The sequence below is a fragment of the Xenopus laevis genome, chromosome 8L (genome assembly GCF_017654675.1).
Source record: "Xenopus laevis strain J_2021 chromosome 8L, Xenopus_laevis_v10.1, whole genome shotgun sequence".
In the NCBI taxonomy this organism is placed as follows: domain Eukaryota; kingdom Metazoa; phylum Chordata; class Amphibia; order Anura; family Pipidae; genus Xenopus; species Xenopus laevis.
The window spans coordinates 35,153,807-35,179,156 of NC_054385.1; the positions used below are offsets into that span (position 1 = coordinate 35,153,807).

General features: G+C 38.5%; 1 protein-coding gene across 3 annotated transcripts in view; it reads left to right on the forward strand.

The window, feature by feature from the left end:
• Nucleotides 1–25,350, forward strand: part of nlgn3.L (neuroligin 3 L homeolog) — a 49,627-nt gene that overhangs the window by 2,594 nt on the left and 21,683 nt on the right. The window lies entirely within an intron of this gene.

Below are 25,350 nucleotides of genomic sequence, written 5' to 3' on the forward strand. Positions count from 1 at the left end.
TCACAATATAATACACAAAAGCCATGAATATCTTGTAAATGATATACTTATAAACGGTGAGTTCTGATGTCATCAGTTATAAACGGTGAGTTCTGATGTCATTTCTGTCACATGACTCACTGAAACTTGTGTATTATAATAAATAAAGTACCCCCAGTTGCAAAATATGAGGATATTAGAAGTTACCTCGGAGTTCTATGACCTGTATAAAAGCACTCGGCCTTTGGCCTCGTGCTTTTATATTGTCATGAAACTCATCAGTAACCTATAATATCCTTATATTTTACAAGAGGGGGTATTTTATTTACTATATAATACAAAAGTTTCCGTAAGCCACGTGACAAAAATGATATCACTAAGCATCGATTATAACTGATGATATTGCTAAGCAATGTTTATAAGGATATCATAATATTCGTGGCCCTTGTGTATTATAAGGATATGGTTATTTATGGCCGCATTTGTATTAAAGGTTAATATAATATTATGCACACCCAGTTCTAAAAACTGTGACTCTGTGTGTAACAGATTGTGTCTCTCTGTGTGGTTACTCATGGGATGAAGACATAATGTTGAGTGGCATTAATGCACTTTAAATGCAAACGGGACACTGTTGGAAGCATGCCTGGAGGTGCCTGCCTCTCATAGACACATAGGAAAAGCAATGCCAATGATTGTATCTCTTTGTACGATAAAATAGGGTAACAGCGGCTTACATCTTTATTGTATTTAAAATGTTTGATTTTTTACATAACTATTACTTCTGTTGTCTTTATTTTTGAAACATATTGTTGTTCCTTCTTCCGTGGTCATGTGCCTGTAAGCTCATACAGTAACCCTATGACAATGAAAACCTTTCACCCAAATTTATTTTTGCCTAATGAAATAAAATGTAATTCTAAGCAATGTTCTAATTTGCTTTAATTAAAATTGTTGATTGGTTTTACAGTGCTGCTGGGTCAGACTCTTGTAAGCAAGGCATTGTGGGAATTTGAGGCTCTGCTGGATTCTGTTACATTATTTTGAGAGTCAAAACCGGCTGTGTATACAACTTTCTATTCTCTGCACTGCTGGATGCGACTCCATAAACAGTGTAGCTGAAGCTAGTGGTTAACCCATGCAAGGCACTGTGGGAAATTGAGACTTGGCTGGATTCTGTTACATTGTTTTGAGAGTCAAAACTGGCTCTGATATCACTTTCTATTTTCTGCACTGGGGGATCCAACTCCAGAAACAATGTAGCCGGTGGGAAGATGCATGCAATGCATTGTGGATATTGGAGACTCAGCTTGTTTCAATGTAAGAGTATGTATAAAATAGAAGCTGAAGATCAGTTGTATGTAATGCGTCATGAGTTCAGCCCTGCTGTTTGTACAGTCAAAAATGAAGTTTATCAAAGATCATTCTTTAAAGATCAGTAATGATGTAGGGGTAGCTCATACCCTCCTCATACTATATTCCATTGCTCAAATACTTTCCTAGGGCTGTGACCCCATTTTTTTTCGATTTATTAGCCATGTTCCCACTTTATGTTCCCTTGCAGCATTACTAGTACATATTACAGCAGGGTAGCACTATATTTTGATGCTCTGCTATAACACAAGTTAGGTTTGTAAGGAAGATCAGCAGTGATATTACAACAGAGACTTGCAGACGCAGCTGATTTTTTGGGGGGGGGGTATAGATGTCCTCATGGGAATCCTGACAGATGCATATTTTCATTATAAGTCTGTTTTTATTTTTATTTGGATCCTTTTTAAAGGGGAACTATCGCAAAAATGAAGATTTAATATAAGCTTCAGCATACTGAAACAAGAAACCTTGTAAATACAATCAATTAAATATTCTGCATAATTTCTGAAATAATCAACTTCACTATCCCTCTCTCAGCATCTGTTTCTCTTCATTCTGTCCTCATGAAAGAGTTGGGTGTCAGATATTCATTGACAGTTAGATCCAATATATATTATAGGGGGAGGGGGGGCTTCCTTTCCTAGTAGATGGATTAGAGTTCACTCAAATAACTGATTCCAGTACAAACAAGATCTAACAAAACAACTGCATTTTGCACAAATCCTGCATATAGAGAGACATGATGATTGGTGAATTTAATAGAGTGAGCTCTAATACGTCTTCTAGGCAAAAGGAGTCCCCTATAAGATATATTGGATCTAACTGTCAATGAATATCTGACACCCAACTGCTGCATTAAGAGAGAAGGAAGAGAAACATGCTGAGGGAGGAATAGCGAAGATGAACTTGATTATTTCAGAAACAGTACAGAATTTTTAATTGATTAATTTGTAGAAAGCTTCTTATTTTAGTATGCCGAAGCTTGTATTAAATTTTAATTTTCGTGATAGTTCCCCTTGACTGAGCGGTTGCCTTTAAAGTTTAGCTGTGCCACTGCTTGAGAGTGATTTTGAAGTGCCAGGCTACCCATTGGGTGCCCAGATGGGCTTTGGAGCTACATGCTGAGTGACGCTGCCAATGGCTTCTCAACGTGGATTCTGATGATATATTTGTGGATGTTACTTTATAGCCCCAGTACCTGCTCTGAACCAATACAAAAACACTGCTCAGACTCAGAGTCGCATTCAATTCCATTACATCCATGATAGCATTTCTGAGACAAGTAGCAGTCTTATATGCCACATGTGCCACCAGTTCTGCATTGCCCGAAAGCCACTGGGAGAAAATGCTATGCTTCACTGGGCCAGGAAACTTATCATCAGAGCTGCGAAGCTCCATTTGATTTGCTTATTAGCTGCGTGTGACCTCAGTAACTACAGTATATATTTATAAATACCCCAAGGTCTTTATAAATATAGGTCCCATGGTGAGAAGCAGCGAACAAGCAAATCATTCATGTAGCGAATGCGAGGCAGTGAATAGGATATCCCGCAGTTCTTTTGTCTGCTCGTCTGAAGAAGGCATTAACAGTGGCACGCAGCATAGGTATCCTAGCTGGCTAATGCAGCCAATCACAGGTTTATATGCAACGCTAAATAAAAGGGGGGGGGGTGTACATTGTAAGTCTTGGAGCTTGATGCATTTATCTGTTTAGAAAGAAAGATATACAGTCTCTCTCTCATAGATCAACTCTAGAGGCATTCATGTTTTTTTCTTCTTCTGGGTTGTCCTGATATCCTGGAGGAGCACAGTATAAATGCTGTGATGGGCCACTAAAGAGCAGCAAAAATCATTGTTGTCCCTTGTTTGTGGATGAAGGAAAATATATACAAGCTCTATTGTTTTCCTGCTGAGCATGCTCAACAGAGTGCAATTAAAGACAACTAAATTCCTATATTTGATGGGGTTGTTGACCTTTAAATTAACCTTTAGTATGATGTAGACCGTGATATTCTGAGACAATTTGCAATTGGTTATCATTTTTTATTATTTGTGGTTTTTGAGTTATTTAGCTTTTTATTCAGCATTTTTCCAGGGTACAATTTCAGCTATCTGGTTGCTACGATCCAAATAATCCCAGCAACCATGTATTGATTTAAATGAGAGACTGGAATATGATAGGAGAGGGCCAGAGTAGAAAGACGAGTAATAAAAAGTAGCAGTAGCAATATATTTGTAGCCTTTCAGAGCATTTGTTGTTTAAAAGAGTCAGTGACCGTACATTTGAAAGCTGGAAAGAGTCAGAAGACGGCAATTAATTAAAAAACTATAAAAAATAAATAATGAAAACCAACTGAAAAGTTGATTAGAATTGGTCATTGTATAACATACTAAAAGTTAACTTGAAGGTTGTTTTCTGACAGTTTCCCAATTACTTTTTTATTTTCTATGTGTGACCATTTTTCTCATATTGAAATGTAAATCTAATTTTTCACCTTCTAAAGCAGCTCTGGGAAGGGGGGGTTGCCGACCCTGTAAACTGTTCTAAATTGATACATTTAGTTGATACATTTCTTATCTTTGTCCCTGCTGAGCAGAATCCCTGGGTTTCATTAAAGGCAGCTGTTAGAATTGATACAATAGTTGCTAATACGCCAGAGATACTGCTGAGAAATGTATCAACTAAATGTTGCAAAATTGTAACAGTTTAGAGTCTGCACCTGAATTACTGAGCTGCCAGACTCAAACACCAGAGACAGGAACATTAAACTTAGGGGGTTATTTATCAAAGTCCAAATTTATCTCAATATTTTCTGCTACAAATTCCGATCAAATCCGCTCGGGTTTTTTTACGCTTAATTATTACTACATTTTCCTGAAAATTTGCTTTGCAGGAAAAAATTCGAAACCTTGCGCACATCAAAAACTGATTGGGACTTGTCCCATTGGCTTAAAGGAGAAGGAAAGGCTTAAATGAAGTAAGCTTTATCAGAAAGGTCAATATAAATACACCAGTTAACCATCAAAGTAATGCTGCTCTGAGTCCTCTGTCAAAAGAAACACCACATTTCTTTCCTTTTATCGTGTACACATGGGCTTCCTGTTTTCAGCATAAACCTCCAGGGCAGGGCTTGAGCATGCTCAGTTTGCTTCACTCCCCCTCCCTCCTCCCATCCCTGCTGTAAGTGAGCAGGGAGAGACTCAGACAGGAAGTGATGTCACACCAAGCTTATATGGCAGCTTCTATCCTAAACAAACAGAGACAGTGTCTAGAGCTGTTTACTCAGGTATGGTAAAGCATTCTGCAGAATAAATATAGCATTCTAGCTTGCACGATTGTGGCTAATCTGTTGGCAATATACTGTCTTGGAGCTTTCCTTCTCCTTTAAATGCAACCTCAACAGGTCTGAGATTCTGACTTTTCCATCCTCTGGGTTTAATAAAGTCCAAAAAATCTGTGATTTTTTAAAAGTCAGGTTTTATAATAAAAAAAAATCACAAATTTTTGTATTAGGAGTTTAGTAAATAACCCCCTTAGATTTTGGAAAAAACGGTAAAAAATAAAAAATGGAAAGTATTTGAATAAAGTCTTTATTTCTGGAGAACAAATCTGAAGACAACTGAATTGAAAAAGTGTTTGGAAGGTGAGCAAGCCCTTTAAGTCATCCATTTTATTACAGCTATGCAATATAGTTTTTTACTGTAGTGGGCTGTGAACACATTGTTGATAATGGTTTCATTTGCAGCCAATGTGATGCTGACAGTATGTTGCTTGACAAGTTGTATATTTAAGTGGCAGCAAACACAACAGCTTGCTTCATGTTTAAGGGTCTGCTATAACATTTGTATATTCCATAGTATTCTGCTAAAAATCTGCCATATGTGCAGGACATTTACATTTCCAGAGACTTAATACTTGTATGTGTGTGTTTGACATGATCAGTTTGCAATAAATCCATGTACAGTAATTCATTCATTTATACTCCCGTCGTTATCCGCGTCAGCCACATGCCCAGGTTATGTGCCACATACGCAGTCTTCTTGTTAGTGATCTTTGAATGTTTCGCCATAGACCGTGAATTGTGAATTGATTACTCTAAAAAGACAAATGCATGTTCATGTGTGTAAAGTGGCAGCCCAACTCAGGCAGTGATGTCATACCATTTTGCAGAAGGATCTTCATTTATTTGAAGTATACAGTATATTCATTTCTCAGCATTCATGTTCTTTTCATCTGCTAGCTTCAGCATTATAGCAGCCCTACCCATCTTCCCTGGCTGCATTTCAGCATTACATATTTGCAGCTAGGTGCCATTTTGCTACTTCCACTCTTACATATGGTCCAGGGGATTGCAAACAGGGCAACTACAGGGTTAAAGGGGAAGGAAAGGCTAAAATTAAGTAAGCTTTATCAGAAAGGTCTATATAAATACACCAGTAAACCCTCAAGGTAATGCTGCTCTGAGTCCTCTGTCAACGGAAACACAGCATTTCCTTTCTTCTATTGTGTACACATGGGCTTCTGTATCAGCCTTCCTGTTTTCATCTTAAACCTCCAGGGCTAGGGCTTGAGCATGCTCAGTTTGCTCTTCTCTCTCTCCCTGCTGTAATCTGAGCCCAGAGCTATGACTGATTAGGGAAACTCAGGCCGGATGTGATGTCACACCAAGTGAAAATGGCAGTTGCTATCCTAAACAAACAGAGAGCTTCTTCACGCAGGTATGGTAAAGTATTCTACAGAATAAATTGTTTTTTAGCTTGCACTATTGTGGCTTATCTATTGACAATAAACTTCTTCGGTACCTTTCCTTCTCCTTTAATGGGGGCCCCAAAGAGCAGCATTTCTTCTTCCAGTGTCATACTATGCGGTGTATATTTTGTTTAGGTATTGCCCAATGTGGCATCTCTATATTAGAGAATAAAGTCAGTTTTAGATGTGTACAGTTGGGTCTTGCCAAAGGCATTAAGCATCTGTTGTGATCTCTCTTTTTTTTTTTTTTTGTTGTCCTTATACTCTCATACTCTTTGGACTTTGCTCAGTTACACAACAAAATTATATTATTGACTTGGTCTGTTGGCCATGTATGGCCGCCTTCACTGAACCCAAAAAGGGGTAAATCATTTGCATAAATATGAAAAAAAATGTGCATTCTGCAAAATAATATTCCATTCATTGCAATTTTAATCAAGCACAAAGTCTTTTAAAGGTCTGATGAAATATTACTTTTCAGTATTAAAGTCTTTCAAGTCAAAAACTGTTTGCACAAAGGAATCATTTTTCAGAACAATTTTTTAACAAATTTTATCACATTTGAGCAACTTGCTTCTGTAAGAGGCTTATGATTGGAGCAGCGTTGTTCATGCTAAATAAATGCCTTGGTTTCTGAGTGCCAAACAGTGGAGCTTGCCATGATAGAGCATTCAAATAAATACATAAAATTTGCCTAAGTGCTCATGAGTACACTTAGAGCAAAGGAAAGCATTCACTTTCATCAACAAATATTTTATACATCTTCTTCCTTTGATTTTACAAATCTGACTTTACTGGTTGTTTTTTTTTTTTAAAGAGGCTTTTTAAGATGTTTCATTTATTTACCCAAGAAAAGTTTCTGGAGGGATTGGATCATTTAGCTATTCACTGAGACCTTGAAACGGTAGCACTGGGGGCAGGGTGAGCATCTCATCATTCATGTGAGTACACATTCATTTACCATGCTACTCAGCGTGCTTAAGGATCAGGAATCACTTCTTTACCTTGCGTTCGACATGACAGATTAAATTAAGTGGCAGGCTTTAATACTGAATAAATAATTCATTCTGAAATATTAAAACTTAAAATCAATAATGCTCTGTCTAGTGTGTGTTTGTGAACATATATATCAGAGTGGCCAACATTTCCATTTGTAATTCATCCTTTGGCCCTACAGACTAAAACTGTGACCTTTAAAACAACAGTTCCATCTATAATTACACACATTTTCAGGTGTAAACTTTGACCATTCAAATGGTGGTCACCATTTCCATCTGACATTAGTAATTTTTCAGGATATAAAGGACCAAAAATATAGTCATTAAAACAGTGGTCAACATTTCCATGTATAATTACATCTTATTTCACAACCTGAAAATCCAACTGTCAACCAAAACTCTGACCATTAAAACAACTTGGTCACTGTTTCCATTAAGACTTTTTTCTAACATTTTTTTAACTATAGGAAAAAATGTGACGATACAGATCAAAACTTTGACAACCATCTGTTCCTTTTACAAACTCACTTTTTCAGAACCTGTAGACCAAAATGGTGACCATTAAAATAGTGGTAAGCATTTCCATCTGTAATTTGATGCTCTTCAGGACATAAAGATTCAACTGTAGAAAGAGATTTTTCACTACTAAATCCAGGCTCAGCTTTCCCATCTATAAGTAGATCCAACCAAAGTAGAAAAATTGACAATTAAAAAAAAAGTGGTCAACATCTCCATCTATAATTACAGCTTTTTCCGTATCTAAAGGGCCACATGTAGACCTAAACTAAGGTCTACAATTAGACCTTTGTTAGGACATAAAAGTCTATATATTCAGTCATATGGAAAAGTTTGGGAACCCCTATCAGCCTGCATAATAATTTTCTCCACTTTCAACAAAAACACAGTGGTATGTCTTTCATTTCCCAGGAACATCTGAGTACTGGGGTGTTTTCTGAACAAAGATCTTTAGTGAAGTAATCACATGTGGAAGAAATCCAATGTGGAAAACTGGCTGTGCAAAAATGTGGGCACCCTTGTAATTTTGTTAATTTGACTGCTCAATACTGATTACTGGCAACACCAAATTGGTTGGATTAGCTCATTAAGACTTGAACTTCATAGACAAGTGTGTTCAATCATGAGAAAAGGTACAGTATTTACAGTAAGGTAGCCAATTGCCAGGTCTGGCAGGCCAAGAAAAATACAGGAGTGGCATAGGCGGAGGATTGTGAGAATTGTTACAGACAACCCAAAGATCACCTCCAAAGACCTGCAAGAACATCTTGCTGCAGATGGTGTATCTGTACATTGTTCTACAATTCAGCGCAATTTGCACAAAGAACATCCGTATGGCAGGGCGATGAGAAAGAAGCCCTTTCTGCACTCACGCCACAAACAGAGTCGCTTGTTGTATGCAAAAGCTCATTTAGACAAGCCACTGTCATTTTGGAACAAAGTGCTTTGGACTGATGAGAAAAAATTGAGTTATTTGGTCATAACAAAAAGCGCTTTGCATGGTGGAAGATGAACACTACATTCCAAGAAAAACACCTGCTACCTACTGTCAAATTTGGTGGAGGTCCCATCATGCTGTGGGGTTGTGTGGCTAGTTCAGGGACTGGGGCCCTTGTTAAAGTTGAGGGTCGGATGAATTCAACCCAATATCAACAAATTCTTCAGGATAACGGTCAAGCATCAGTCACAAAGTTGAAGTTACCCAGGGGTTGGATATTCCATCAAGGCAATGACCCTAAACACATTTATGCAGAATGAGAAGTACAATATTCTGGAATGGCCATCAAAGTCCCCTGACTTGAATATCATCGAAAATCTATGGAATGATTTACAGCAGGCTGTCCATGCTCGGCAGCCATCAAAATTAATGGAACTGGAAAGATTTTGTATGGACGAAAGGTCAAAAATACCGCTATCCAGAATCCAGACACTCATCAAAGGCTATAGGAGGCGTCTAGAGGCTCCTTGTACACTTTCAAAAGGAGGCTCAACTAAGTATTGATGTAATATCTCTGTTGGGGTGCCCAAATATATGCACCTGTATAATTTTGTTATGATGCATATTTTCTGTTAATCCAATAAACTTTGTTACTGCTGAAATACTATGGTTTCCATAAGGCATGTTATATATTAAAAGGAAGTTGCTACTGAAAGCTCAGCCAATGATAAACAAAACTCCAAAGAATTAATGGAGAAGGAAAGCTACAGAGCCATTTTATTGCCAATACATTAGCTGCAATAGTGCAAGCTAGAATGCTATATTTATTCTGTAGAATGTTTTACCATACCCGAGTAAAAAGCTCTAGAAACTCTCTGTTTGTTTAGAATAGGAGCTGCAGTATTAATGTGGTGTGACATCACTTCCTGCCTGAGTCTCTCCCTGCTCTGGGCTCAGATTACAGTAGAGAAGGGAGGGGTGGGGCGAGAGGAGCAAACTGAGCATGCTCTTGCCCAGGGCAATGAGGTTTAAGCTGAAGGCAGGAAGTCTGATACAGAAGCCCATGTGTACACAATAGAAGGAAAGAAATGCTGTGTTTCTTTTGACAGGGGACTCAGAGCAACATTACTTTGGGGGTTTACTGGTATATTTAGATGGACCTTTCTGATAAGGTTTACTTAATTTTAACCTTTCCTTCTCCTTTAAGAAGGGTTCCCAAACTTTTTCATATGACTGTAACTATAGACCAAAACATTGACTATTAAAGCAATGGCCAACAGTTACATCTAGAATTACACCTTTTTCCAGTATTTCAAATATATCCATTCCTAAGTATATATACTTCATATAGCTCCATATCTTCCAGTTTCTCCTTTGTAGCCTAATGTAGGCTGGGAATTGTATATGGGAAACAGCAGCTGTACAGTCACTTGCTCAAGATCCCTGATTAATAACTTACTTTAGATAACCGAGCAGAATGTGTAAGCATACCTACAGCAGTAATCTTTATTGTTCATTTTCTACTGCAGCTCATTTAGTCAGCAGTGCCATACATTCCATGGGGAGTACTATGTGTAAATAAATGCTATAGAAAATACAAATGCAGCATTGAACTGATAGGTCCATCTGCACCATGGTTGTATAAGAATAGTGTTCGTCATTTCACTTGATTCATAGTATCAGAGTCATTTTTCCTGTTTCATTTCCTTCTAAGAGCTATAGGGTTTACATGGTGTGCACCTATCCGCATCTATCTATCTCTTATTGGCCAGACTCCCCATTTTGATCAAGATAGTATTTTCCAGCCTGACCCTTTGTATATACCTATGGGCAATTTGTAAAGATCTGTATGATAAAAATACAATATTTTGATAGAACTGACTGATGCACAGACCTGGACTTGAATTATATATAGTAAGAGCCTTAGCCAAAATAATTTCTTGGAATTTTAGTTGATAGCCTTGTATTATTTACTGATCATGAAGTGATGCACAGTGGTTTTAGTTAGATATTTGCCTAGTAGCATTTACTATATAATCCTTTTTTTACCCATGGACTCACTATAATGCCTTCCATCCCACAGAGACATTTCACCCCTAGGATGAGTTCCATTGGCGCTCATTTATTATTTATGACCTCTGCATGTGGCCTTCTTGGGGTTTTTTTCCCGTCATAAATATAGAACTTCATTTCTATGTTTCTAAGAAACCACAGCTCAGCAGGCTGTATTCCATGTGAGATAACACCCAAGGTCCAAGGTGAATGTTTAAACAGCCATTGCTTGTGCCATATGCAGAAGGGAAGGGGACTTGTTAACTCAAATGTACATTTTATTGCTGAATACTATAAGGTAGACGAAGCACTTCTTTAAGCATAAGATTCAGCTTTAAATGACTGTGTAGAAGCTCAGCTTCATGGCTTACTTTTCTAGTGTGTGCTATGGCTCTGGATAACACCCCAACCTCCCATGTCTAGGAGGGCTATCATTTTAGACATATGAGCTTCTTACAGCAGGTTCCTGTTGTGATTTGTTTCAGTTTGGAGCAGCTGGCCTAGAAATTCATGCATTTATATAATTCTGTTAATCAGCTGGCAGCCACTGGGAAAAAAAAGTCTATATATGTGGGGGTATAAATAGTAATATTTGCAAGATCTTCATTACTTATTCTTACTCTGTGAAGATGGAGGATTTTGTTTCTCATTTTGTAGCTGAATTTTGTCAGAACTCAGCACCAGACAACAGCTATGGTTAATAGTGCATACAGCGTCATTATAATTATTATTATTATTAATAATACCTAATGGTTATTTCTTCTGAGGATGTGAAACTTAAAGGGGTTGTTCACCTTTGAGTTAACTTTTAGTAGGATGTAGAGAGTGATATTCTGAGACACTTTGTAATTGGTTTTCTTTTTTTATTATTTGTGTTATTTAGCAACTCTCCAATTTGCAATGTTTAGCAGTCTTGTTGCTAGGGTCTAAATTTCCCTAGTATTCATGCACTGATCTGAATAAAGGACTGGAATATGAATAGGAGAGGCCCAAATAGAAAGAGGAGTAATAAACAATAGCAATAACAATACATTTGTAGCCTTGCAGAACATTTGTTTTTAGATGGGTTCAGTGACCCCCCCCCCTTTGAAACCTGCAAAGAGTCAGAAGCAAAAGACAAATAATTAAAAAAAAACTATAAAAAATAAATAACGAAAACCAATTGAAAATCTTGGTCGTTCTATAACATGCTAGAAGTTATTCTAAAGGTGAACCACACATTTAACAATGTAAATTGGTAGATGAACTTTTGCTCTTCTGCTCTCTACATGTAGACTGGGCTGGGCAGTCACCATTAATAAGAAAAATTAAACAAGTAGTTCCTTATGTGACAAACCACACAAGTGGGGCAGCCCTGGCCTATAGGATGTCTTTATGGGGCTGATTTAAGTATATTCTGGCAATGTTCATTTCTCTGATTCAGGCTTTTTAGAGGAAACAATCATATTTTTCTCGTAGATCCTTAATCCATGATTTCTTTTGTTTTTTAACAAATGCAAAATTTGTGAAATATAAAAGTACACCAGGTAAAAGCTGTAGAGGTCATGTAAAAGTCAATGGAAGTTGCCCTTCTTTTCTTGCAAAGATCTCTCTTTCGTTCCGGGTTTTAGATTTTCTTCGTCGACCCCAAAGGCCTTTTTAAAACGAACGGTCGTTCTTTCTTGAATTTTCGATATTTTCTGTTTTTTCCCGTATCATTCAGCAGCTATTTTTGTTTTTTTTTTAAAAAAATGTTCATGCCGTTCATGGTTTTAGGAAAAATAGAGGTTAATTGTGGTTTCAAAAACCTTTATGTGTTTGTATGTATTCTCCTGTCCATAACAGAAAAAGGCAATGTTTTGCTCTTGTGCACAGTAATAAAAAATCTTTTTTAAATGTTATGTAGCTATGAAATGACGATTAAGACCTGACGTATGGAGTGCTTTCCACTTATTCCTAGCCGTGCTTATTGAAAGAAAGAAACTTGCAATGGACTTCAGGGTGACAGGCATCTTGACTGACTGCTGCTATAAGAACTCAGATTGCCTTTTACATCTTGTTTGAGGAGTGCTGGGAACATTATACAGGAAAGATTTAGGAAGCCTCTGTATTGTTGTAACTCACTGAATACCAGTAGGGGGTTGTACCTGTAAATAAGCAGCTTTCTGAAGCTTTACTCACTAGATTGAAATATTTAGTGGATCCTACAGGTTGGAAAGACGAGGAGGAAAGAAAACAAGAGCAAATAATATAGCTGCCGAGCCAGAAAGAGGCATGTAAAGACATCTTCATAATTCCAAATGAATGTACTCTAAAAGATCTTTTATTTGTTTATAGGAATTAATGAGTATGTACAATATGGCTATGCAGTTGACGCAATTAATCCCCCCGAGCAATGAATCTAGGCATTGCAAAGCCCTCTTGTTCTCTCATGTAGCTCTGTCAATTGATTAATGGTCTGTGCTTTATTTATGTGGGTCAGTGTGTGCACACTAACGGGTTGACCACTGCTGAGGTTTCAGTGATTGCTGTAGGGCCACTTCAGTAAGACTTACATTTTTTATTCAGACTTACCTGATGTTGTGAGGAACACAATGGTCATTTTTGGTCAACTTTGTCTCTGCTTTATCTGCTGTGTGTTGCATTGGGTTGGTAGATATACCACATATGTGTCCAAGATATTAAAGGGATACTGTCATGGGAAAAAAAAATTTTTTCAAAATGAATCAGTTAATAGTGCTACTCCAGCAGAATTTTGTACTGAAATCCATTTCTCAAAAGAGCAAACAGATTTTTTTATATTAAATTTTGAAATCTGACATGGGGCTAGACATATTGTCAATTTCCCAGCTGCCCCGAGTCATGCGACTTGTGCTCTGATAAACTTCAATCACTCTTTACTGCTGTACTGCAAGTTAGAGTGATATCACCCCCTCCCTTCCCCCCCCCCCAGCAGCCAAACAAAAGAACAATGGGAAGGTAACCAGATAGCAGCTCCCTAACACAAGATAACAGCTGCCTGGTAGATCTAAGAACAGCACTCAATAGTAAAAATCCATGTCCCACTGAGACACATTCAGTTACATTGAGAAGGAAAAACAGCAGCCTGCCAGAAAGCATTTCTCTCCTAAAGTGCAGGCACAAGTCACATGACTGGGGGCAGCTGGGAAATTGACAAAATGTCTAGCCCCATGTCAGATTTTAAAATTGAATATAAAAAAATCTGTTTGCTCTTTGAGAAATGGATTTCAGTGCAGAATTCTGCTGGAGTAGCGCTATTAACTGATTCATTTTGAAAAATGTTAAAGGGTTATAAACCCTTGCAAATTATAAAGGCAAAGCTGAGGGTGTGACCAAAGTTGTTATGGGGCATTTTTGCGTTATAACAGGTTACAAAATCCACCCAAACAGGAAAACCAATTTCTTGATAATTATGAAGGATTCTGCTCAAGTTGTGGTCCCAGATAAAAGTCAATTCTCTTTGCAAGAAGGGATCTGGCACATTTTATCTTAACTTTTATTGTATATTAACACTTTTCATATATAAAATTCTCTTCATTCTCTCTCTCTACTTTCTCTCTTTTTCACAAATGAGTTACATAGCAATTTAGTACATTGATGTGGGTTTCTGAGCAGTATCCCTCCAGTTTGTTCCAGATGTATTAAACTTTAAACTTTAAATGAAGGAAAGATTGTTTCCTGTTCTAAGCATATCAATATTGATGAGACTTGATGGTACTGTAGAGACTTTCCACTATCCCTTTTTGATCATTCATGAAACAAATCAGCCATTTAATATTGATGGGAAACACGAGGGACCTTCATTAGTTGATGGCAGGTTCCCAGGTCATCAGACCTCTATCAATTTATTGATTGATTATTTATCCTCCATTGACATGGTTCAGAAGTTCATACAGGGAAGCCTGGAGAAAGAGTGGGCTCATCTGCCGTCTCTTTTCACCTGTGGGCTGAGACTGCGAGTCCAGGAAAAAATCCCAAGAGTCCCTCTTCATCATTCTAATGGGAACGCATAATTTCATTAATTTAGGGAGAGAAAGCAAACAATGCAATGCTAATGTACAGTTATAGCTTGGATGTTAATAGTATAAGGTCAGGGCACAGCAACATATATATTAAATAGCAACCGTAGGATCTACTATATTCATTGTAGCCCAAGAATGGATCAGTTGGCATTTAGCTGCAACTTTTTGATACCATTGTTCTAAATGTTGCTATCTTTGGACTACCATTGTTAGTTTTACTGCCTGTTAAAACCTTAATAATGCTAATTTATGTCCATGTTGGTAAATTGCGTGCAAGCTACAGTGTACACTGCAACGTGGTGACTTCAGTCTGTTTTAGGACTTTGCACTTGTGTTTGTAAGGACTCTTATGGGTGGGAGCTGCGTTAGTGCCCCCCTCGCCCTTCTTCATAGTTTAAAAGGGAACAGTAAAAAGAATACACACTGATCACATCTTTAAAAAAAATAAATTAATAAAGAATACACACCGATGATGCCACAACCCTGTAACAGACATTCTAGAATTCAATGCATTTAAATACCCTTTGTCAGCTTTGTCATATTATTTTACATATGATCATCGCGTGGAAAACATCAACTGTTTCAGATTCAAAAATATTACGACTCAAATGACACATAAAGAGCTCTTTCTGCAAAATCCCCCAGGATCATTAGACCCAACAACCCAGTTAAATCATAAGTGTATTCACATCCAATTCCCCCAGGGTGTCTAGCTGTGCCTTTTTTCACCTGACTGGTTCAGAATGCCTGATTTCTCTTATTCCAGCATTAACAGCGGCAGACAGTTCCAGGGCCATAACACAAACCAGAAAGGAGTTTTAGGTGCTTATCCTTGGCCTGGGAAGCTGATTCAGCTTAGCCTGCAAATCTCCACCCCCAACTCCATGTACAATGCCAGAAAAATACCTCATTCCAAAGACTTATTGGTTTCAGAAACTGCCCTAAAGGTCTATATTTTATATATTTTGCCTTGTTTTAGCCTCCTTGTTGACTACAGTGTATATTACTTTGTAGATGTAACTTAATTTTTGAAATCAGGGCATAATGGGGCTTAGCCAAGACGTGCCTGGAAAAGAAAATGTCAGGTTAAATTAAACTTGACTCCCAGGTAAAGTTTGGAGGTGGGGTTAAGAAACATAAATAATCAATACTCCTGTGAAAGGAGTATTGATTCACTTCAAACTCCCCTTTACATGTCAAGGGCTGTGAAGGGGGGTGTGAGAGCCTAGTTGCTGGTGTGTATGTGGGGGGGGGGGTGTCTTAAAAGCTTTATTCAGCATTTTATTGAGACTATTTCATTAAGCAAGCAAACTTAATTTACTTAACACTGCTAGTGTTTACATTTTTTATGTGTGCCAGTGCATGGAATAGAGCCATGGCCCCTGTGAATGACCCATATGGCAGATTGTTGTCCAAAAACATTTCAGCTGGCAGTTATTACCGAGTTGTTGTTCTAAAAAGCTTTTCCCGTATGGTGTAATATGGTCAGCCAGTGGTCATTTTCGACCGGATTAGCTGTCTGGCACATGGTGTTCTCCCTTCGTATAATCTGATCATTGAAATTCTATCAGTGGAACTTCTTCAGAATAGAGTGCTGTCTACTTTTTCTACAGGCTATAGGCATGATTATCACATTGCTCAGAAATTGCACTTTTTTTCTGTGATCAGCTCTATAGCTAGCACCAAAACACAACCATTCCTGGCTGCAGGACCCATGAACCTGTACCCTCTGTCTGTACACACAGCAAGTGATGAAGAAGGGGTTTAATATATTTTTTAATTTTTTTCTTTTTTTCTTTGTGAATGGAGAATATATTGTGGATTGCTGCTTGCTAGGTACAGATCTTTATGTGCTAGCCATGGGACTTACATTGACTTTCTGATCAATAAACAGCACTTTGTTGATTTATGGTTAAGCTTTCACCATAGGGTCCTATGGGACATTTCTTTCCGTAGTTCTAAGTAGGGTCTCTAGAGCCCAGTGTTCTCTTTACTGCAGGGTCTGCAAACTTATGTATTTACAGTGCTAATTAAACTCTGCTCAGCCAACTAGCTGCAAAATGCTGTTTCAAGCACAACCAATTCTTTCCATAGTATCCAGGAACTCTTCTTAGTGGCTACGTAAGGGTATTGTGAGCTGGAAACACTTGCTGTGGAGGCTCTGGGCCATGATGCCTGTTTTACAAAGATTAGCATAATGGCATAGTAATTTCAAGCAAATGGAGCAATGATAGTGTAATAAAAAGCTGAATGAAATGCTCATAAGGGTTTCTCATTTTGCTATATTATTTTATAAATAATTAATGCATATGCAGAATACCAATGTATTTGCATTTGAAATGATTTTTCTTTTCCAGAAAGTAAATATATGTGCATATGGGCCTCTACGACCAGTTTATTTAGGTAGAAACTGTTGCAGGCTTTGTCATTTTTGAAAGATAAGATTGTACACTTTCTAAAGGTGGCCATACACGGGCAGATAAAGCTGCCGATATCGGTCATTTGGACCAATTTGAGAGCTTATCTGCCCGTGTATGGGGGCTTCCGACGGGTCTTCCCGATCGATATCTGGCCACGATATCGGCCGAACGTTCGAATTACCCCTGATATCGCCATGCCGATAGTGGCATATCTGGGAAAGATGTCGCCAAACGAGCGGATCTTTGAGTCTATGGCCACCTTAAGGCAGAGGTTTTCAAATGATTTGAGGGTCAATAACATATTTTTTTGTTAAAGGCACACGAGTCCATGTCTAAGGTGGAAGCTGATGGGTAGGGGACGGTAACTGCTTGAACATGCAATAATCTATGTGCATGCACCAGTTGGATCAGAATGGGGGGGGGGGCAACTGAGTGAAGAAGTGTCTAGGGAAGCACAGGATTGAAATCTGTTGCTGGTCAAGACCACTTTTATGTGGTTGGGCCTACATTATCTCATGGAACAGGTACTGGTATAGGAAGATGTTGCATTAACAGTCCCTCTCTATTGTTTCCAGTGATATCCAAAACAGAATTAGGCATTCTTATTAGATGGCTTTCAGGCTTGGCACCATCTTCTACTACCAATTCCAGAGACTTTAACAATAACCTGGGGCTCTTACTTTCCAGTACACCTAAAAGAGTTTCTATAAATATCATTTAGCTTACAGTTTATTCAAGTGGAACATTATCAGACCCTCTTATTAACACCCAGGGGCTCCAAAATGCAACCCCTTGAAATTGTCTGTTCTTGGAGAGTGAACCAAACCTCATATTAATGACTGTAGACTTATAAATCAGAGGTTTATGGTAGCTTGGTTAACATCAAGTGCAACACATTGCTTTCTTATTATAAAGAAAAAATAAGTCATTAACAATATACAAATTATTTGCTTTAAATGGACTCCATGGGAGATAGCCCCACCATATTATGCAACCTTCTTAACTCTTTCCAGATAATGGATCTTATACCTTTACTGTTTCGTTTCTTGCACAATAGGAAACCAGAGAATCTACAGTAAATGTCTTAAAACTTCCCTATAGTCAGTTGCCTGAAACCCCATTTATTAAAGGTAGTTGTGTCTACATATGCTCCTTGCACTTACACTAGTGATGGGCGAATCTTACCCGTTTCGCTCATGAAAGTCACCGAAATGCACTGAAGTCTATGGGCGACAAATACTCACTACAAATTTTTTCACCCATTAGAGACTATGGGCGTCATTTTCGTGGGGAAACTTGGTGAAACATTTCGCTCATCACTACTCTGCACTTCTGGGGGGGGGGGCACTGCATTGTGGGTAAAATCATGTTGATTTGTTCAGAAATGCACTGTGAGTAAATGACCCCTGTCTAAAGTGAATCTCTGGGGTTGTAGAAAATGGGAACAACTATGTTTTACAAATACAGAGGTCTCTGTTTTGGGGCAGACGTTGGTTATGTGCGTGATAAACACATGACTACTTGTATATGCAGAAACAATTCTTCATGTCCTGTGGCCCTCATATTCAAAGTGCATTATTGTGCTTGGATCGATACATATGGCTCGGACTAACACATGCAACTCTTTTATTTGTGCCACTTTGGGTATGGCCAATCTTTTTTTGTGCCAATATGGGTTCTGCATAGATCCCAAAGATGTGCCTTATGGTGTTAGTGGCATAGTGAAGACTTGTGCATGAATATTAGCTCACGGCCATGTTAGCAAGCGAGTCCTCCTGCAGGGACTTGTATCACTTCATTGATGTACCTAGACAGACCATACACTATTGCATTAGGCTGTGCCAGGCAACTGTATCATCTTCAGTCCCTCCATACACTTGCTCATCATCTCACATACATGATGGTGGATGCACAACTGAATTCATGTGGCTTTTGTGGCTAGGTCAGTAGAGCACCCCCTCCCTCTCTGCAAAGGGAAAGCTGATGAGAAGCTTCAGTAGCACTTTGTAGAGTTATTATTTTATACCTGCATACCATATAAGCACTAAAGGCATTAAAAATGTATTAACTGTCAGATCTCTCTCACACATGAGAATTTCTAGGTCGTTTTGCCTTTAAATCTCACACTAGGAACGCTGCCCACAATCAATTCTACTTTGGGTAAGTCTCTTTGGGCCCAACATGCTGGAAGTGTTCAAATCTGTCATAGTTGTTCTAATCAGCGCTGACATTAAATTGGGTTATCTCTGGACTGCTCGAGATTGATGTATTAGACATATTTGGTGAATACAATAAAGATATAAGGATAAGACACTATTCAGTTCTTGAGATGGGAGAGAAAAGCTACAGTAGAAATACAAATACAACTGGAAGGTTGTTGAACTGCTGGCACTTTTGGTTATGTTGGAAACGACATGCTTCGTTTGTTGGTCAGTGGGAGGAATTTAACTTAGGTACATTAAAGCAGTGTTTCCCAAACTATGGGGTTGACATCCTGAGAGGTGCTTAAAGGAACGGTAATACCAAAAAATTAAAGTGTTTGTAAGGAATTACAATGTCATGTAGTGTTGCCCTGCACTGGTAAAACTGGTGTGTTTGCTTCAGAAGCACTACTATAGTTTATATAAACAAGCTGATGTGTAGCCATGGGGGCAGCCATTCAAGCAATAGATACTAGATTGTATAGATTGTATACTACAGAGCTTATCTAGTATCTACTGTGTATCCTGTGCCTTCTCTCCCTTTTCAGCTTTGAATGGCTGCCCCATGGCTACACAGCAGCTTGTTTATATAAACTATAGTAGAGTTTCTGAAGTAAATACAACAGTTTTACCAGTGCTGCACAACAGTACATTATGGGGCCGATTCACTAAGGGTCGAATATCGAGGTTTAATTAACCCTCGATATTCGACTGGGAATTAAAATCCTTCGACTTCGAATTTCGAAGTCGAAGGATTTAGCGCAGATAGTACGATCGAACAATCGAAGGATTAATCCACCGATCGAAGGAATATCCTTCGATCAAAAAAACTTAGGAAAGCCTATGGGGACCTTCCCCATAGACTAACATTGAGTTCGGTAGGTTTTAGATGGCGAACTTGGGGGTCGAAGTTTTTTTTAAAGAGACAGTACTTCGATTATCGAATGGTCGAATAGTCGAACGATTTTTAGTTCGAATCCTTCGATTCGAAGTCGAGGTCAAAGTAGCACATTCGATGGTCGAAGTAGCCCAAAAAACACTTCGAAATTCTATGTTTATTTACTTCGAATCCTTCACTCGAAGTTAGTGAATCGGCCCCTATATCTTCATTACTTTAAAAGACTTAGCCTCTTTAGTTCTTAGGGCAATGACATGGGAAGATTTGTTGCCTGCATTAACAAAACCGGTACTGGGGGTGACAAATTTACCAGAAAGCTTACTTGTGGCCATTTGGCTTAATCATGGGTAAATGCAGGCATTTTGAGCCAACTCCACTCTGTATAGCTACAAGCAGGCTGAACAGCTACAGAGAAATGAAGAAGGGATCTGATCCTATTCTATCAGCTGCAGAAAAATGCAGTCTGAGAGCATTGGAGCCAATGCTCCATGATCCCAGGGCCTTTAGAGATACACCTGAAAGCCCAGCCTGAAGGTCAGTCTGAAGTTCAATTAGGGTGATTTATTTTTTTGTGAAAACTTCCCTATCCTAGATATTCTTTGAACTATGGCTGCCCAAAGAGTGGACCTCCAAGGAGATGTCTAGAAACCTCTGATAGAGGTCCCAAGTTTTTTTTTTTTTTTTTGCATCATCCAGGGCTTTGGAAGTTTTAACATCAACTATTTATCATTCTTCAATATATAAAAATGTTGGTATGGTGTTATTAGGTTAGGGAGCACAGTACTTACTCTGCTAATTACATTTATTTACACTCTAGTGTCAGAACCTTATAGCCACATGGGAACTTTCACCGACGCTGGAACAGAAACACTTTTTCAACAATGTATCAGTAATGCTTCCCCTTTAAATATTCTGCAGTTTCTATGCACTGCCCAGTCTTCCTCGGGCTTTTGATGTTGTTGTCAGTGATATTAATAAATGCATCGCCCGGGGAATGGGGGGGTCTACATTGAAACTTAAAAAATAGAAAATATGTCTGTGCCAGATGTATCTGTTAAGTTCTCCATCTGTATGCCCTCTTTAGCTGTATTCACTTCAGACAGAAAGCGTGATAAGTAATAAACTGGTTTAGAGACTAAAAGGGGTCGCCAGGCTTGTGCTGCATAGTTAATTTCTGGGAATTAGTTGATTCTTAACTTTATGAGTGGTAACATTTTGGCATGATAGTACTTCTGTACATATCCTGTGGTTTTCTAGATCACAGCATACATTATTATTATTTGAGAACTATATAAATGTTTATAACAGGGCTGTCCAACCTGGAGACCCCTGTGCCCGATGTGGCTCTTTTGGGGATTTTTACATCCCCCAGTCTGCTAAAACGTTTTATGATGTCATCATTTTACTATAACATGCCCTTGTAAATGCTGTATGCGTAATAATCGGCCTCCTTGATGTAATAAATTGGACTGCCCTGGATTACAGAATCAGCAGCCATGCACAGTGGATGAGACTTCATAGGTGTACTCTGCAGGGATCCATTTAAATTCTGTTGATACAATTATAAATGGCATATTATTGTTACAGTACTATTTGGCTTTTTTTTAATCTGTACTATATAAGGGAACACAGGAAAAGGAGGGCATGCATCCAGCCAGACACATTAAAAAAAGCTGTTAAATGTCATGTTGCTTTTTCTGGTGCCTTGTGTGCATATACATTTTCTATTGTTTTCTGTACCTACGTCTTTAAAAGTAGGACTATCGGTCAAATAAGCCTTAACATTCTATTGCATGTGGCAGGGCTTACAGTCTAAAAAGCATATTATGTTAGTTGTATTGTAATGGGTATTATTGTTGATTATAATATTTCCTATTTCTCTAGAACTCAATTCCTTTCCCCCCCCCCCAATCTCATGCAAACAAGAGATCCTGTATTTGTTGAAGTTATGTGGACCTATAGAACACCTTGGGTCCAACAATGCTTGGTACTGTAACACTGATTGCTGACCATTCACTTATCAACCAATGTATCAAATTTTACCAGTTTGGAAATTTGGTTACTTACAGAGCTTATAGTGAGATCGAGAAAAATAAAACAGATTTGTTTTTATCAAGATGTGTTAAAAAAAAACACACAATAGAAAGAAGTCGTTATTTATGGCGTACAATGTAAAAATTATGTTTTATGAAGGTGAACTGCCCCTTTAAAAGCCTTTTTGAAGCCCTGTAATGGTTGATGTCCCCATTAGCAGTGCCACCACTTTTGGTACCCAAGCTAATATATCTTTTGCAGAATATTTTGACATTCATCTGGTGTGGAATGATGTCCTTTTCTTGCGGGAATTGATGAATATAGGTTATGAAGCACCTCGGGATCATGATTAATCTGTAGAAGGACCTTCAATTTCCCGTCGAACACTTGTAAAACCGTTGAAGCTGCGTATATCTGAGATTCCATTTCTGGGATGTTTTCTGCCCCATAGTGCAGGGAAGTGCGGCTGTTGAATCCTTATTATAAGTGTGATCTAGATATGCAGAGCTGTTCTGACACAAAAGCAGGGCTACGGAACAGTGATATCTGGGCTGATGGCATTGACCTTGGCTGATAAGCAGTAGTGCCGGGCAGTGCTTCAGGCTTGTGCTGACTCCGTTGCCAAAGTATCCCAGATAACTTCAATAAATAACACGTGTAGGCTTCCAAGCAGGGATGTTGCCTCGTCTGTGCCAATGTACTCTTTGGCTCATGTTGTGCTGCCTAGTAGTAATGGATTAGGTTCTGTATTCCAGATTTTATTCTGATTTTGATTATTATGATTTGTGGGTTTCTTAATTTAGTGGATTGTGTGGGTATACTGGTCAGTGGCACGTGTATAGTAATTAATCTGGACCAGATATACAGGAACTTTTGGGTTCATTTACATAACAGAACACAATGTGCAAAGTGCATAGCATCTGCCATTTTTTTACACTTTATTCTGCTCTCTGCGCTCTGTTTTGGGGTCAGTGTTAGCCACCGTTGTATTAGTGAAGGGCAGTAATGGGGAGGCACTCTTGTACCCCTCTACCAATTGCGCCCCATGGTTAAGTAAATTACCCATTGTGACTCCCCCAGTGCAGTTACCCGCCAGCAATTAGATTTCATTGGCCTCCTACAAGCTATAAGATAAAAGCAATGATTTATATGATTCCATTGGTTGCTGTTCATATATTTGCACCCGTCTTATTATTATCATATTAAATATAGCACCAAAACATTTTTGCAGTTTATTTTTTCATCATTCGCCATCAGTTTGCCTCCCAGTGGACTTTACAGTGTATATTCCCTATCAGTTTCACACCACACATGCACTATGGTCGATTTAATCAGAAGCCAGCCAACCTGACTGGCTGTTTTGGGAGTGTGGGAGGAAAAGCAGAAAGCTCTGAATTACAGGAAGGCCGTTTCTCATAGTCTCCATTTTACCCAAAAATCAAACTTTTTTTTATTTATTTTTTTCCTTTTTCTCTGATCCAAACTAAGATATAATTAATCCTTATTGGAAGCAAAACCAGCCTATTGGGTTTATTTTCTAGAAGACTTAAAGTATGAAGAACCAAATTACAGAAAGATCCCTTATCCGGAAAACCCCAGGTCCCAAGCATTTTGGATAGCAGGTCCCATACCTGTACCTGAAAGAAAGCAATGCAGTTTCAGGGAGAGCAAAAGAATTCTCAGAATAGAATGAAGCAGTACTTACCACCACTAATAAATTACAACCAGTTTCAGCAGCTACAGTACATTATGGACAAAATGCCACGACAATGATGCAAAAACAAGCCTTGTGCTCTGGTGGAACTATGCAATGACTTGTTTTACAATGTACAAGTGCAAGCTCTAATGCATCATAAAGTAATAATTAAAAAAATGAATATTAAAATGAAAGTAATAAATAAAGGAGTACTACCACCTATACAGCAAAGAAGGTTTGACCAACCATGTAGCAGTACTCCATTATTTATGAGCATTGTAGGAGGCAATACTGTATATAGGTGTACCAGTTGCAACCCCACTTAGGGCAAGGTTGGGAAAAAATATGTAGTACCTTTGCCAAGTTAAAAGCCCAGCATGAGCATTTTTAGCGTGAGTTTTGGGGTGAACACTCCCAGTATGTGCTGCTGTGGCTGAAGGGCGTAAACAACAGGGTGTTTTTTTGACATATATTGAATTGGATCAAAATAGGAGTTATTGAACTAAAGAGGTCAGAACCCATCTGCTATGAATCAAGTCCCCCTCATTCAGTCTGTGCCCTATGCCTCTTGAGTATGTCTTATTTTATCATGTTATTATGCCTTCAGACCTTGTCTGTAAACTGCACACTTGCCTGTAGCACAGCTGCCTACTCTGAGCTGTCAGTGGGAAAATATAGCTTTTGAATAGGTTGAGATGTAAATCCAGATTTTCATAAGTATTTTAGAGAGAGCGAGAGACAGAAAGCAAAAGAATCTATACTAAATGTGTGGGTGGGAACTGCCATATTGATTTTCTTGCCTGAGGCATTCCCACACAGAGCGAATGTGTCCATTCTTGTGATGCTTTCTTGTTCCATTTTTCAGAATACCTAAAAATCAACAGCCAACTGCATGGCAAAATTCTGCCAAGGAATGCATACTGCACACAGGCTTTATCCTCACTTGGCTATTCATGGTGGATAAACCCTTCTCATAAATAGGGTGTATTTTCCATTGACTCCTTTAGTGGCGTAAGCATTTATATTGTTCCTACATACTTTGCTGGCTTGAGTATTTTGCAACCCCATCCATGCTGTTTCTCTCCCAGCCCCTAAAAAAAAGTGGAGCACCAGCATTCATCTCCCTGCCAGTTCCTGTAGCGTGTATTCCCTCTATGTTCAGCCTGTATGTCCTCAATCAACGGAGAATGACCCATTTGTTCACGTGTAATGTCGTCCAGAATGGAAGCCCTTGTGTGATTCACAGTTGTGATGCCCTTGTGTGCAGGTTTGTAATCCTGTTATACAGGTTGGGGCTGCATGAATAAGAGATGCTACTAACACAACTGTGTTCACTCCGTCCTTTACCTTGTGGCTTTATTATGGGACCTTTGGGAATTAGTTTCTGCGGTAAGGCACCTTGGAACTAGGCCCCTCATAGTGAATATGTAGCCTTAAGCATCCTTTTATTTGCCTTAGTCTTTATTCCATTCT